We start from the raw sequence: 15,038 nt of genomic DNA, 5'->3' as shown, positions 1-15,038 counted from the left end.
GAGATCAGCCTCCCACCTGACACATCCCACCCCCTGATCCCTCCCAAACAGCTCCCTTCCCTCCCCCACCCCACAATTGTCCCCGCCATCTTAAGTACTGGCAGAAAGTCTGCCAGTACTAAAATAAAAGGGTTTTTGCTAGGGTGTAGGATCCCCCTCTTAGCCCCCAACCTCCCTGATCCCCCCCAAAACAGCTCTCTAACCCTCCCCTCTGCCTCATTGGGGGCCATCTTGGGTACTGGCAGCTGTCTGCCAGTACCCAGTTTGCAAAAAAAAGTGCTTTTTTTATTTTTGTTTGGCTTTTTTCTGTAGTGTAGCTTCCCCACCCACACAGACAAACCCCCACCACCTTGCTGATCTTTTTTTTTTTTTAAATATTTAGACATTTATAAATTTTTTATTAATACATTTTCTGTAGTGTAGCGGTTCCCACCCGCTCCCTCCCCGTGCACGCGCCCGCCCCCGCCCTCCCGTGCACGCGCGCGCGTCCGTGCGCGCCCCCGCTCATCCCCGCCCACGATCCCGCCCCCCCTGCACATAACCAGGGCCATCGATGGCCGCCACCCGCCTCCCGGTCCGGCTCCCACCCACCAACGCAGGGAGCCACCGATCTCCGGTGCAGAGAGGGCCACAGAGTGGCTCTCTCTGCACCGGATGGCTACCAAAGGTTATTGCAGGATGCCTCCATATCGAGGCATCACTGCAATAACCGGAAAGCAGCTGGAAGCGAGCAGGATCGCTTCCAGCTGCTTTCCACACCGAGGACGTGCAGGGTACGTTCTCAGGCATTAACTGCCTTTTTTTTGAGGACGTACCCTGCACGTCCTCGGTCGTTAAGGGGTTAATATTGCATATTAATCACATATATCTGTGCTATATAATATAGGTGTAAAATTGATCATGATTTAGGTACACATATACATATATATTATTTTTCAGTATTATTAAGTAGCTATTAGCTAGTGCTGCTTGTTAGTATATAATTGCTTACTGTGAAGTTTTTGTACTTTATCAAAATACTCCCGCCTAGATTTAGAGTTCTGCGGCCAAAGGGGTGCGTTAGCTACGCGTACTTTTTTCCCCCCCGCACCTTTTAAATACCGCTGGTATTGAGAGTTCCCAGAATGGCTGCGTTAGGCTCCAAAAAAGGAGCGTAGAGCATATTTAACGCAACTTCAACTCTCGATACCAGCGGTGCTTACGGACGCGGCCAGCTTCAAAAACGTGCTCGTGCACGATTCCCCCATAGAAAACAATGGGGCTGTTTGAGCTGAAAAAAACCTAACACCTGCAAAAAAGCCTCGTTCAGCTCCTAACACAGCCCCATTGTTTGCTATGGGGAAACACTTCCTACGTCTGCACCTAACACTCTAACATGTACCCCGAGTCTAAACACCCCTAACCTTACATTTATTAACCCCTATTCTGCCGCCCCCGCTATCGCTGACCCCTGCATATTATTATTAACCCCTAATCTGCCGCTCCGTAAACCGCCGCTACTTACATTATCCCTATGTACCCCTAATCTGCTGCCCCTAACACCGTCGACCCCTATATTATATTTATTAACCCCTAATCTGCCCCCACAACGTCGCCTCCACCTGCCTACACTTATTAACCTCTAATCTGCCGAGCGGACCGCACTGCTATTATAATAAAGTTATTAACCCCTAATCCGCCTCACTAACCCTATAATAAATAGTATTAACCCCTAATCTGCCCTCCCTAACATCGCCGACACCTAACTTCAAACATTAACCCCTAATCTGCCGACTGGAGCTCACTGCTATTCTAATAAATGTATTAACCCCTAAAGCTAAGTCTAACCCTAACACTAACACCCCCCTAAGTTAAATATAATTTAAATCTAACGAAATTAATTAACTCTTATTAAATAAATTATTCCTATTTAAAGCTAAATACTTACCTGTAAAATAAATCCTAATATAGCTACAATATAAATTATAATTATATTATAGCAATTTTAGGATTTATATTTATTTTACAGGCAACTTTGTATTTATTTTAACCAGGTACAATAGCTATTAAATAGTTAAGAACTATTTAATAGCTAAAATAGTTAAAATAATTACAAAATTACCTGTAAAATAAATCCTAACCTAAGTTACAATTAAACCTAACACTACACTATCAATAAATTAATTAAATAAAATACCTACAATTACCTACAATTAAACCTAACACTACACTATCAATAAATTAATTAAATACAATTCCTACAAATAAATACAATGAAATAAACTAACTAAAGTACAAAAAATAAAAAAGAACTAAGTTACAAAAAATAAAAAAATATTTACAAACATCAGAAAAATATTACAACAATTTTAAACTAATTACACCTACTCTAAGCCCCCTAATAAAATAACAAAGCCCCCCAAAATAAAAAAATGCCCTACCCTATTCTAAATTAAAAAAGTTCAAAGCTCTTTTACCTTACCAGCCCTGAACAGGGCCCTTTGCGGGGCATGCCCCAAAGAATTCAGCTCTTTTGCCTGTAAAAAAAACACATACAATACCCCCCCCAACATTACAACCCACCACCCACATACCCCTAATCTAATCCAAACCCCCCTTAAATAATAGCTCTCATTCTATTGGCTGATCGGAACAGCCAATAGAATGCGAGCTCAATCTGATTGGCTGATTGGATCAGCCAATCGGATTGAACTTGATTCTGATTGGCTGATTCCATCAGCCAATCAGAATGTTCCTACCTTAATTCCGATTCGCTGATAGAATCCTATCAGCCAATCGGAATTCGAGGGACGCCATCTTGGATGAAATCATTTAAAGGAACCGTCATTCGCCGAGTAGGCATCGGTTGAAGAGGATGTTCCGCGTCAGCTTGGAAGAAGATGGCTCCGCTCCGCTCCAGAAGAAAGAAGATTGAAGATGCGGCTTGATAGAAGACTTCATCCCGATGATGGACTTCCGACTTCAGCCCGATGATGGATTTCTTCAGCCGCCGCTTGGATCCAGACTTCAGCCCGAGGATGGACGTCACTCTTCAGCCCCCCGCTTGGGCTTGGATCAAGACTTCCGAGGACCGATCGGTGAACCTGGTATGGTGAAGATAAGGTAGGAAGATCTTCAGGGGCTTAGTGTTAGGTTTATTTAAGGGGGTTTTGGGTTAAATTAGGGGTATGTGGGTGGTGGGTTGTAATGTTGGGGGGGTATTGTATGTGTTTTTTTTACAGGCAAAAGAGCTGAATTCTTTGGGGCATGCCCCGCAAAGGGCCCTGTTCAGGGCTGGTAAGGTAAAAGAGCTTTGAACTTTTTAAATTTAGAATAGGGTAGGGCATTTTTTTATTTTGGGGGGCTTTGTTATTTTATTAGGGGGCTTAGAGTAGGTGTAATTAGTTTAAAATTGTTGTAATATTTTTCTAATGTTTGTAAATATTTTTTTATTTTATGTAACTTAGTTCTTTTTTATTTTTTGTACTTTAGTTAGTTTATTTCATTGTATTTATTTGTAGATATTTTATTTAAATAATTTATTGATAGTGTAGTGTTAGGTTTAATTGTAGATAATTGTAGATATTGTATTTAAATAATTTATTGATAGTGTAGTGTTAGGTTTAATTGTAGATAATTGTTGGTATTTTATTTAATTAATTTATTGATATTGTAGTGTTAGGTTTAATTGTAACTTAGGTTAGGATTTATTTTACAGGTAATTTTGTAATTATTTAACTATTTTAGCTATTAAATAGTTCTTAACTATTTAATAGCTATTGTACCTGGTTAAAATAAATAAAAAGTTGCCTGTAAAATAAATATTAATCCTAAAATAGCTATAATATAATTATAATTTATGTTGTTGCTATATTAGGGTTTATTTTACAGGTAAGTATTTAGATTTAAATAGGAATAATTTATTTAATAAGAGTTAATTTATTTTGTTAGAATAAAATTATATTTAATTTAGGGGGGTGTTAGGGTTAGGGTTAAAATTAGCTTTAGGGGTTAAAAAATTTATTAGATTAGTGGTGAGCTCCGATCGGCAGATTAGGGGTTAATACTTGAAGTTAGGTGTCGGCGATGTTAGGGAGGGCAGATTAGGGGTTAATACTATTTATTATAGGGTTATTGAGGCGGGAGTGAGGCGGATTAGGGGTTAATAGCTTTATTATAGTAGCGGCGGTGTGCGGACGGCAGATTAGGGGTTAATAAATGTAGGCAGGTGGAGGTGACATTGTGGGGGGCAGATTAGGGGTTAATCAATATAATATAGGGGTCGGCGGTGTTAGGGGCAGCAGATTCGGGGTACATAGGGATAATGTAAGTAGCGGCGGTTTACGGAGCGGCAGATTAGGAGTTAATAATAATATGCAGGGGTCAGCGATAGCGGGGGCGGCAGAATAGGGGTTAATAAGTGTAAGGTTAGGGGTGTTTAGACTCGGGGTACATGTTAGAGTGTTAGGTGCAGACGTAGGAAGTGTTTCCCCATAGAAAACAATGGGGCTGCGTTAGGAGCTGAACGCGGCTTTTTTGTAGGTGTTAGGTTTTTTTTCAGCTCAAACAGCCCCATTGTTTTCTATGGGGGAATCGTGCACAAGCACGTTTTTTAAGCTGGCTGCGTCCGTAAGCACCGCTGGTATCGAGAGTTGAAGTTGCGTTAAATATGCTCTACGCTCCTTTTTTGGAGCCTAACGCAGCCATTCTGTGAACTCTCAATACCAGCTGTATTTAAAAGGTGCGGCCAGAAAAAAGCATGCGTAGCTAACGCACCCCTTTGGCCGCAGAACTCTAAATCTAGGCATTTGATATTCAAGGTCCCCAACATAGCTGCATGATTTCTATAATTATATTTTTGGTATAAATATCCACAAATATCCCCATATTTTTCATACATGGTTCCAGTAAGTCTCTTTTTCTATAAACATTAGTGGGGTTCAACCTTGGTAACAGTCAAATGGAGATACTGACTTGTTTTTCAGAATATTTACAAAATACATATTTGTCTATTATAGCTTAGTGACGAGTGCCATCTTCTGAGGGAATAATATTCTGACTGCTACATTTTTGCTCATTAACAAAAATGTTAATTAATTTGTAATTAGAGTTAGCCAATCATTTATTTGAAACCTAACCTTATCAATGGGGGTGGAGTTAAGAGTTTTCCATAAAATACACACTCACCCACAAGAAGGGAACACAAGCAGACGACACAAAGAGCCACCCTGAGCATGCATGATGACCACTCCCTATACAGAGGAGATGGGAGGCTAAGCTGACCAGATAGACAAGTCAGGATAATGGCTAGAGAGGGTCCAGGGGTAACCTAAGAGGGTCTATTTACACTGAACCCCAGTGAAGGATCCCACAATGTTGATAAGTAGTGATGTTGCGAACCTAAAATTTTGCTTTCGCGAACGGCGAACGCGAACTTCCACAAAAGTTTGCAACCGGCGACCGGGTGAACCGCCATAGACTTCAATAGGCAGGCGAATTTTAAAAACCCACAGGGACTCTTTCTGGCCACAAAAGTGATGGAAAAGTTGTTTCAAGGGGACTAACACCTGGACTGTGGTATGCCGGAGGGGGATCCATGGCAAACTCCCATGGAAAATTACATAGTTGATGCAGAGTATGGTTTTAATCCATAAAGGGCATAAATCACCTAACATTCCTAAATTGTTTGGAATAACGTGCTTTAAAATATCAGGTATGATGTTGTATCGTTCAGGTAGTGTAAGGGTTTTTTTTTTTTTAAATGTACACTACTGTTTTAGCAGATATGACTTGCACTGGTGTGACACTGTGCCCTGGCAGGACCTGGAACGCACACGTGTGAGGGAAACTGACTGCTATTATTTCACAGTAAAAATAGGTTTTTTTTTTTTTAAATGTATGTACACTACTGTTTTAGCAGATATGACTTGCACTGGTGTGACACTGTGCCCTGGCAGGACCTGGAACGCACACGTGTGAGGGAAACTGACTGCTATTATTTCACAGTAAAAAAAAGTTGTTGTTTTTTTTAAATGTACACTACTGTTTTAGCAGATATGACTTGCACTGGTGTCACACTGTGCCCTGGCAGGACCTGAAACGCACGCGTGTGAAGGAAACTGACTGCTATTATTTCAAATTAAAAAAAGTTTTTTTTGTTTTTCTTTAAATGTACACTACTGTTTTAGCAGATATGACTTGCACTGGTGTCACACTGTGCCCTGGCAGGACCTGAACCGCACATGTGTGAAGGAAACTGACTGCTATTATTTCAAATTAAAAAAAGGTTGTTGTTTTTTTTAAATATACACTACTGTTACACCAGATATGAGTGGTGGCACTGGGCAAGTGGGCACAGTATACGCTGTGAGCCTGAGCTGGCAGGCAGGCTGCAATTAGATTACACAGGGAAAAAAAAAAAGCAGACTGATGTTCTAGCCCTAAAAAGGGCTTTTTGGGGTGCTGTCCTTACAGCAGAGATAAGATGAGTCCTTCAGGACTGTAGTGGACACTGAATACACTAGCCTAGCTATCAATTTCCCTATTAAATCAGCAGCAGCTACACTGTCCCTCCTCTCACTAAGAATGCAGGCTCCGAATGAATCTAAAATGGATGCTGTCCAGGAGGTGGGAGGGTCTGGGAGGGAGTGTCTGCTGCTAATTGGCTGGAATGTGTCTTGTGACTGTGAGCTACAGGGTCAAAGTTTACTCAATGATGACGAATAGGGGGCGGATCGAACATCACATATGTTCGCCGTCCGCTGAGAACGCGAACATGCTATGTTCGCTGCGAACTATTCGCGGCAGAACTGTTCGCGACATCACTATTGATAAGTATGAAACAAACCCACATGAAACAGTTTTGTTAATATGATTTATGCTCTTTACATTTATATTCAAAGTTTTCTTATTGAATCAGGTGAGTTAATCAATTCTGGTTTGCCCTTTATAGTCACAAATATTTTGTTAGGTAATTCCTGCTAACCTGGTCTTATCTGTCGACAATAACACTGGGTCAATCAGGAATCTGGTAATAATATCATTTTCTTATGGTTTGCCAGGATTATTAGTTTACCTGATTCTTGCCAGCTATGCTGAGAATTTAAATAACACATGTTTCTGTTTCTCTATTATACACACAAGCCACTGCAAATTAAATAATTTAGTGATTGTTTTCATTAGTTTTAACCTGATAATCAGTAAATCATTGTAATGATGTATGTTTATTGATTTGCTGTATTTTAATATTGCTTATTATTTTCCAATAATCCTTTTAATAAGCTATGTGTGTTTATTGATCTGGTCTCAGATAATATAATAGATAAATCAGAACTAAAAGGATTCAGGTTTTATATCTATTATCCTTTGCAAATGATAATAATTCAGAGTGTTATTAAATTGCACACATTGCCCCTGCAAAGTTGGTAACTGCTATTACAGTACAGGGAGTGCAGAATTATTAGGCAAATGAGTATTTTGACCACATCATCCTCTTTATGCATGTTGTCTTACTCCAAGCTGTATAGGCTCGAAAGCCAAAAAAAAAACAATTAAGCATATTAGGTGATGTGCATCTCTGTAATGAGAAGGGGTGTGGTCTAATGACATCAACACCCTATATCAGGTGTGCATAATTATTAGGCAACTTCCTTTCCTTTGGCAAAATGGGTCAAAAGAAGAACTTGACAGGCTCAGAAAAGTCAAAAATAGTGAGATATCTTGCAGAGGGATGCAGCACTCTTAAAATTGCAAAGCTTCTGAAGCGTGATCATCGAACAATCAAGCGTTTCATTCAAAATAGTCAACAGGGTCGCAAGAAGCGTGTGGAAAAACCAAGGCGCAAAATAACTGCCCATGAACTGAGAAAAGTCAAGTGTGCAGCTGCCAAGATGCCACTTGCCACCAGTTTGGCCATATTTCAGAGCTGCAACATCACTGGAGTGCCCAAAAGCACAAGGTGTGCAATACTCAGAGACATGGCCAAGGTAAGAAAGGCTGAAAGACGACCACCACTGAACAAGACACACAAGCTGAAACGTCAAGACTGGGCCAAGAAATATCTCAAGACTGATTTTTCTAAGGTTTTATGGACTGATGAAATGAGAGTGAGTCTTGATGGGCCAGATGGATGGGCCCGTGGCTGGATTGGTAAAGGGCAGAGAGCTCCAGTCCGATTCAGACGCCAGCAAGGTGGAGGTGGAGTACTGGTTTGGGCTGGTATCATCAAAGATGAGCTTGTGGGGCCTTTTCTGGTTGAGGATGGAGTCAAGCTCAACTCCCAGTCCTACTGCCAGTTTCTGGAAGACACCTTCTTCAAGCAGTGGTACAGGAAGAAGTCTGCATCCTTCAAGAAAAACATGATTTTCATGCAGGACAATGCTCCATCACACGCGTCCAAGTACTCCACAGCGTGGCTGGCAAGAAAGGGTATAAAAGAAGAAAATCTAATGACATGGCCTCCTTGTTCACCTGATCTGAACCCCATTGAGAACCTGTGGTCCATCATCAAATGTGAGATTTACAAGGAGGGAAAACAGTACACCTCTCTGAACAGTGTCTGGGAGGCTGTGGTTGCTGCTGCATGCAATGTTGATGGTGAACAGATCAAAACACTGACAGAATCCATGGATGGCAGGCTTTTGAGTGTCCTTGCAAAGAAAGGTGGCTATATTGGTCACTGATTTGTTTTTGTTTTGTTTTTGAATGTCAGAAATGTATATTTGTGAATGTTGAGATGTTATATTGGTTTCACTGGTAAAAATAAATAATTGAAATGGGTATATATTTGTTTTTTGTTAAGTTGCCTAATAATTATGCACAGTAATAGTCACCTGCACACACAGATATCCCCCTAAAATAGCTAAAACTAAAAACAAACTAAAAACTACTTCCAAAACTATTCAGCTTTGATATTAATTAGTTTTTTGGGTTCATTGAGAACATGGTTGTTGTTCAATAATAAAATTAATCCTCAAAAATACAACTTGCCTAATAATTCTGCACTCCCTGTATATATATATTGAATTACATTATCAGAATGATATAGAGGTTCCATAATATTTATTGTATCTAAACACATAATACATTTTGCGGGTACACTACTGAAATAATAATAATAATAATAGTAATAAGGATAATATTCACAACATTGTATTAGGAGGAAGATGAGAGAAAGGATTATCTTGAGATCTTTTAATCAAAGACACATAGAAGACAGGGTGAATTTTGTAGTTAGGAGGAAGTTCAAATTTCCACGGGATTAATAATCAGCTAGCTTACGAGTTTGGCATTATTATTGAAAAAGCAGCGTTATGGGCCTTTTTCCCTAACGCTGCTATTACAAGTCTTGTAGGTATAGGTTTACCGCACACCTTTTAGCCTGTCACGCAACGTCAGTACCGCACTTTTAAAAAAGTCCTTTTTCAATGGGACTCCCATAGCGCTGGTATTATGAGTTTGCCTCGAAGGCCAAAAAGTGAGCGGTACACCTTATACTGACAAGATCCGTACCGACATCTAAAGGCAGCAGTTATGAGTTTTACGCTACAAAGCTGTACCATAAAACTCATAACTAAAGTGATAAAAAGTACACTGACACCCATAAACTACCTATTAACCCCTAAACCAAGGCCTGCATCGCAAGCACTACAATAAATTTATTAACCCCTAATCTGCCGCTCTGGACATCGCCGCCACTATTAAAATGTATTAACCCCTATTCCACCACTTCCCGACATCGTCGCCACTATAATAAACCTATTAACGCCTAAACCGCCACCCTCCCGCATCGCAAACACTATTTAAATATTATTAACCCCTAATCTGCCATCCGCCTACACCGCCACTATAATAAACCTATTATCCCCTAAACTGCAAGCCCCCCAAAACGAAATACACTAAAATAACTATTAACCCCTAAACCAAACAATCCCCTAACTTTATATTAACATTACAATTTTCCTATCTTAAATTAAATTAAAACTTACCTGTCAAATTAAATAAATTAATTCTAAACTAACAATTAAACTAAGATAATTATTAAACTACAATTAAACTAACTACCAATTAAATTACACTAAACTACACATTTAAAAAAAAATCCTAACACTACTCTAAAAATTACAAAAAGTATCTAATTACGAAAAAAACGAAATCACAAAAAACAAACAAACAAACACTAAATTACGAAAAATAAGAAACAAATTATCAAAAATAAAAAAGAATTACACCTAATCTAATAGGCCTATCAAAATAAAAAAGCCCCCCCAAAATATAAAAAACCCTAGCCTACAATAAACTACCAATGGCCCTCAAAAGAGCCATTTGTGGGGCATTGCCCCAAAGAAATCAGCTATTTTACCTGTAAAAATACACCCCCAACAGTAAAACCCAGCACCCAAGCAACCCCCCCCAAATAAAAAAAACTATCTAAAATAACCTAAGCTACCCATTGCCCTGTAAAGGGCATTGTATGGGCATTGCCCTTAAAAGGGCATTTAGCTCTTTTACATGCCCAGACCCTAAACTAAAAATAAAAACCACCCAAAAAACTCTTAAATAAACCTAACTCCTGACGATCCACTTACAGTTATTGAAGTCCCGCTTGAAGGATCCATCCAGCCGGCAAGAGTCTTCATCCAGGCAGCCTCTTCAATCTTCATCCAGCCAGCAAAGTCTTCATCCAGACGGCATCTTCTATCTTAATCCATCCAGCAAGGAGCGGTCCATCCTGAAGACATCCGGCGCAGAGCATCATCTTCATACGGTCGCCACCGTAAACTGGAAATTCAATGCAAGTGATGTCATCCAAGATGGTGTCCCTTGCATTCCTATTGGCTGAAACATTTCAATAAGCCAATAGGATTAGAGCTGCTCAAATCCTATTGGCTGATTGGATCAGCCAATAGGATTTGAGCAGCTCTAATCCTATTGGTTGATTGAAATCTTTCAGCCAATAGGAATGCAAGGGATGCCATCTTGGATGACGTCACTTGCATTGAAGTTCTAGTTTACGGCGGCAATTAGACGAAGATAGAAGATGCCGTCTGGATGAAAAATTCTTGCCACCTGGATGAGGACTTCGCCGGCTTGATGAAGTTTGAAGAGGCTGCCTGGATGAAGACTTCTTGCCGGCTGGATGGATCCTTCAAGCAGGACTTTAATAACTGTAAGTGGATCATCGGGGGTTATGTAAGAGCTAAATGCCCTTTTAAGGGCAATGCCCATACAAGAGCCCTTTTCAGGGCAATGGGGAGCTTAGTTTTTAGAAAGTTTTATTTGGGGGGGTGGTTGTGAGGGTGGTGGGTTTTACTGTTGGGGGGTGTTTGTATTTTTTTTACAGTTAAAAGAGCTGATTTCTTTGGGGCAATGCCCCACTAAATGCTCTTTTAAGGGCCATTGGTAGTTTATTGTAGGCTAGGGTTTTTTATATTTGGGGGGGCTTTTTTATTTTGATAGGGCTATTAGATTAGGTGTAAATCTTTTTTATTTTTGATAATTTGATTCTTATTTTTTGTAATAAGGGCCTCCATTACATATGCAGCGTCGCCCGCAAAATCCTCCTCCACCAGATTTTACAAGTTTTTTGAATTACATAAACGGCGTAGCATACAAGTTACGCGCGTATATTTCACCCGTCGCTCACAATTATTACTCCCATAGGCTAACATGGGACCGCATCGTAAATCGGTATCCAATATCCAGCCAAGGACTTACGTGGCAAAAAATGGAGAAATCTTACAACATTTTTACCTCGCCATAAAAGGCAGCTGTAGCAGGCCTTGCGCTGAGTATGGGAGCACCGTAACTCCTGAAAATGCCTGCAAAAATAAACTAACACCTAACGCATGCACAATGTCTATCTACCTGTCAACTGAAATCTCCCACCGCAATAACTAATAAAGTCTATCAACCCCTAAACCGCCATAGCCCACAACGCAATAAACCTAATCAAGTATTAACCTCTAAACCGCCATAGCCCACAACTCAATAAACCTAACCCCTCCCCCAAATAAACTAAAATTATCTAAATTTTGTAATTTTATTTTTTATTTTCTGTAATCTTAGATTTTTTTATTTTCTGTAATTCTTGCTTAAAGGGACAGTCTACTCCTGAATTTTGATTAGACTGCCCCTTTAATTTATACTTAGTTTTGTATTTTGTAAATTAGGTCATTTTAGTTTATTTAGGGGGGGTTAGGTTAGGGGTTAGGTTTATTGCGTTGTGGGCTATGGCGGTTTAGGGGTTAATACTTGATTAGGTTTATTTAGGGGTTAATAGTTTTAATAGGTAGTTTGCGATGTTGGGGTTGGCGGATTTATGGGTTAATAATTTAGTTATTACTTGCGGTGTGGGTTTGATGGCGGATATAGGGGTTAATAGTTTAAATAGGCATATTGCGTTGTGGGGGTTGTCACAGTCTAGGGGTTAATACATTTAATATTAGTAATGAGAGGGGGGATTGCGGATATAGAGGTTTTACGTGTCGGGCTTATTTTTGGTAGGCGTGTTAGACTTTTATGGGAGATTTGTTATTTTCTTTACTTTTCTTAGGTGCCGGCAGTTTCTAAAGTGCCGTAAGTCACTGGCGACTCCAGAAATTTGTATTTACGCTCATTTCTGGAGTCGCTATTTTATCGCTAGTTTATCAGACTTACGGCACTTTATGAACTGCCGGCAGGGTTTATGTAATACCCCGATGTGCAAGGTGAAATTAAGAATGGCGCAGGTTCCCACGCTTGCGCCGAAACCTGTGCCGTATATTTGATCGCGCCCTTAGGCCTAGATTTAGAGTTCGGCGGTAGCCGTCAAAACCAGCGTTAGAGGCTCCTAACGCTGGTTTTGGGCGCCCGCTGGTATTTGGAGTCAGTGATTAAAGGGTCTAACGCTCACTTTTCAGCCGCGACTTTTCCATACCGCAGATCCCCCTACGCCATTTGCGTAGCCTATCTTTTCAATGGGATCTTTCTAACGCCGGTATTTAGAGTCGTTTCTGCAGTGAGCGTTAGAGCTCTAACGACAAGATTCCAGCCGCCTGAAAATAGCAGGAGTTAAGAGCTTTCTGGCTAACGCCGGTTTATAAAGCTCTTAACTACTGTACCCTAAAGTACACTAACACCCATAAACTACCTATGTACCCCTAAACCGAGGTCCCCCCACACCGCCGCCACTCGATTAAAATTTTTAACCCCTAATCTGCCGACCGCCACCTACGTTATATTTATGTACCCCTAATCTGCTGCCCCTAACCCCGCCGACCCCTGTATTATATTTATTCACCCCTAACCTGCCCTCCACAACGTCGCCGCCAGCTACTTACAATAATTAACCCCTAATCTTCCGACCGCAAATCGCCGCCACCTACGTTATCCCTATGTACCCCTAATCTGCTGCCCCTAACACCGCCGACCCCTATATTATATTTATTAACCCCTAATCTGCCCCCCTCAACGTCGCCGACACCTGCCTACACTTATTAACCCCTAATCTGCCGAGCGGACCTGAGCGCTACTATAATAAAGTTATTAACCCCTAATCCGCCTCACTAACCCTATCATAAATAGTATTAACCCCTAATCTGCCCTCCCTAACATCGCCGACACCTACCTTCAATTATTAACCCCTAAACTTCCGATCAGAGCTCACCGCTATTCTAATAAATGGATTAACCCCTAAAGCTAAGTCTAACCCTAACACTAACACCCCCCTAAGTTAAATATAATTTTTATCTAACGAAATAAATTAACTCTTATTAAATAACTTATTCCTATTTAAAGCTAAATACTTACCTGTAAAATAAATCCTAATATAGCTACAATATAAATTATAATTATATTATAGCTATTTTAGGATTAATATTTATTTTACAGGCAACTTTGTAATTATTTTAACCAGGTACAATAGCTATTAAATAGTTAAGAACTATTTAATAGTTACCTAGTTAAAATAATAACAAATTTACCTGTAAAATAAATCCTAACCTAAGTTATAATTAAACCTAACACTACCCTATCAATAAAATAATTAAATAAACTACCTACAATTACCTACAATTAACCTAACACTACACTATCAATAAATAAATTAAACACAATTGCTACAAATAAATACAATTAAATAAACTAGCTAAAGTACAAAAAATAAAAAAGAACTAAGTTACAGAAAATAAAAAAATATTTACAAACATAAGAAAAATATTACAACAATTTTAAACTAATTACACCTACTCTAAGCCCCCTAATAAAATAACAAAGCCCCCCAAAATAAAAAATTCCCTACCCTATTCTAAATTAAAAAAGTTACAAGCTCTTTTACCTTACCAGCCCTGAACAGGGCCCTTTGCGGGGCATGCCCCAAGAATTTCAGCTCTTTTGCCTGTAAAAGAATAAATACAATACCCCCCCCCCCCCAACATTACAACCCACCACCCACATACCCCTAATCTAACCCAAACCCCCCTTAAATAAACCTAACACTAAGCCCCTGAAGATCTTCCTACCTTGTCTTCACCATCCAGGTATCACCGATCCGTCCTGGCTCCAAGATCTTCATCCAACCCAAGCGGGGGTTGGCGATCCATAATCCGGTGCTCCAAAGTCTTCCTCCTATCCGGCAAGAAGAGGACATCCGGACCGGCAAACATCTTCTCCAAGCGGCATCTTCGATCTTCTTCCATCCGGTGCGGAGCGGGTCCATCTTGAAGCAGGCGACGCGGATCCATCCTCTTCTTCCGATGTCTCCCGACTAATGACGGTTCCTTTAAGGGACGTCATCCAAGATGGCGTCCCTCGAATTCCGATTGGCTGATAGGATTCTATCAGCCAATCGGAATTAAGGTAGGAATTTTCTGATTGGCTGATGGAATCAGCCAATCAGAATCAAGTTCAATCCGATTGGCTGATCCAATCAGCCAATCAGATTGAGCTCGCATTCTATTGGCTGTTCCGATCAGCCAATAGAATGCGAGCTCAATCTGATTGGCTGATGGGATCGGCCAATCGGATTGAACTTGATTCTGATTGGCTGATTCCATCAGCCAATCAGAAAATTCCTACCTTAA

Source organism: Bombina bombina, chromosome 2, assembly GCF_027579735.1.
Source record: "Bombina bombina isolate aBomBom1 chromosome 2, aBomBom1.pri, whole genome shotgun sequence".
Lineage (NCBI taxonomy): Eukaryota > Metazoa > Chordata > Amphibia > Anura > Bombinatoridae > Bombina > Bombina bombina.
This window is presented reverse-complemented; position numbering follows the sequence as displayed.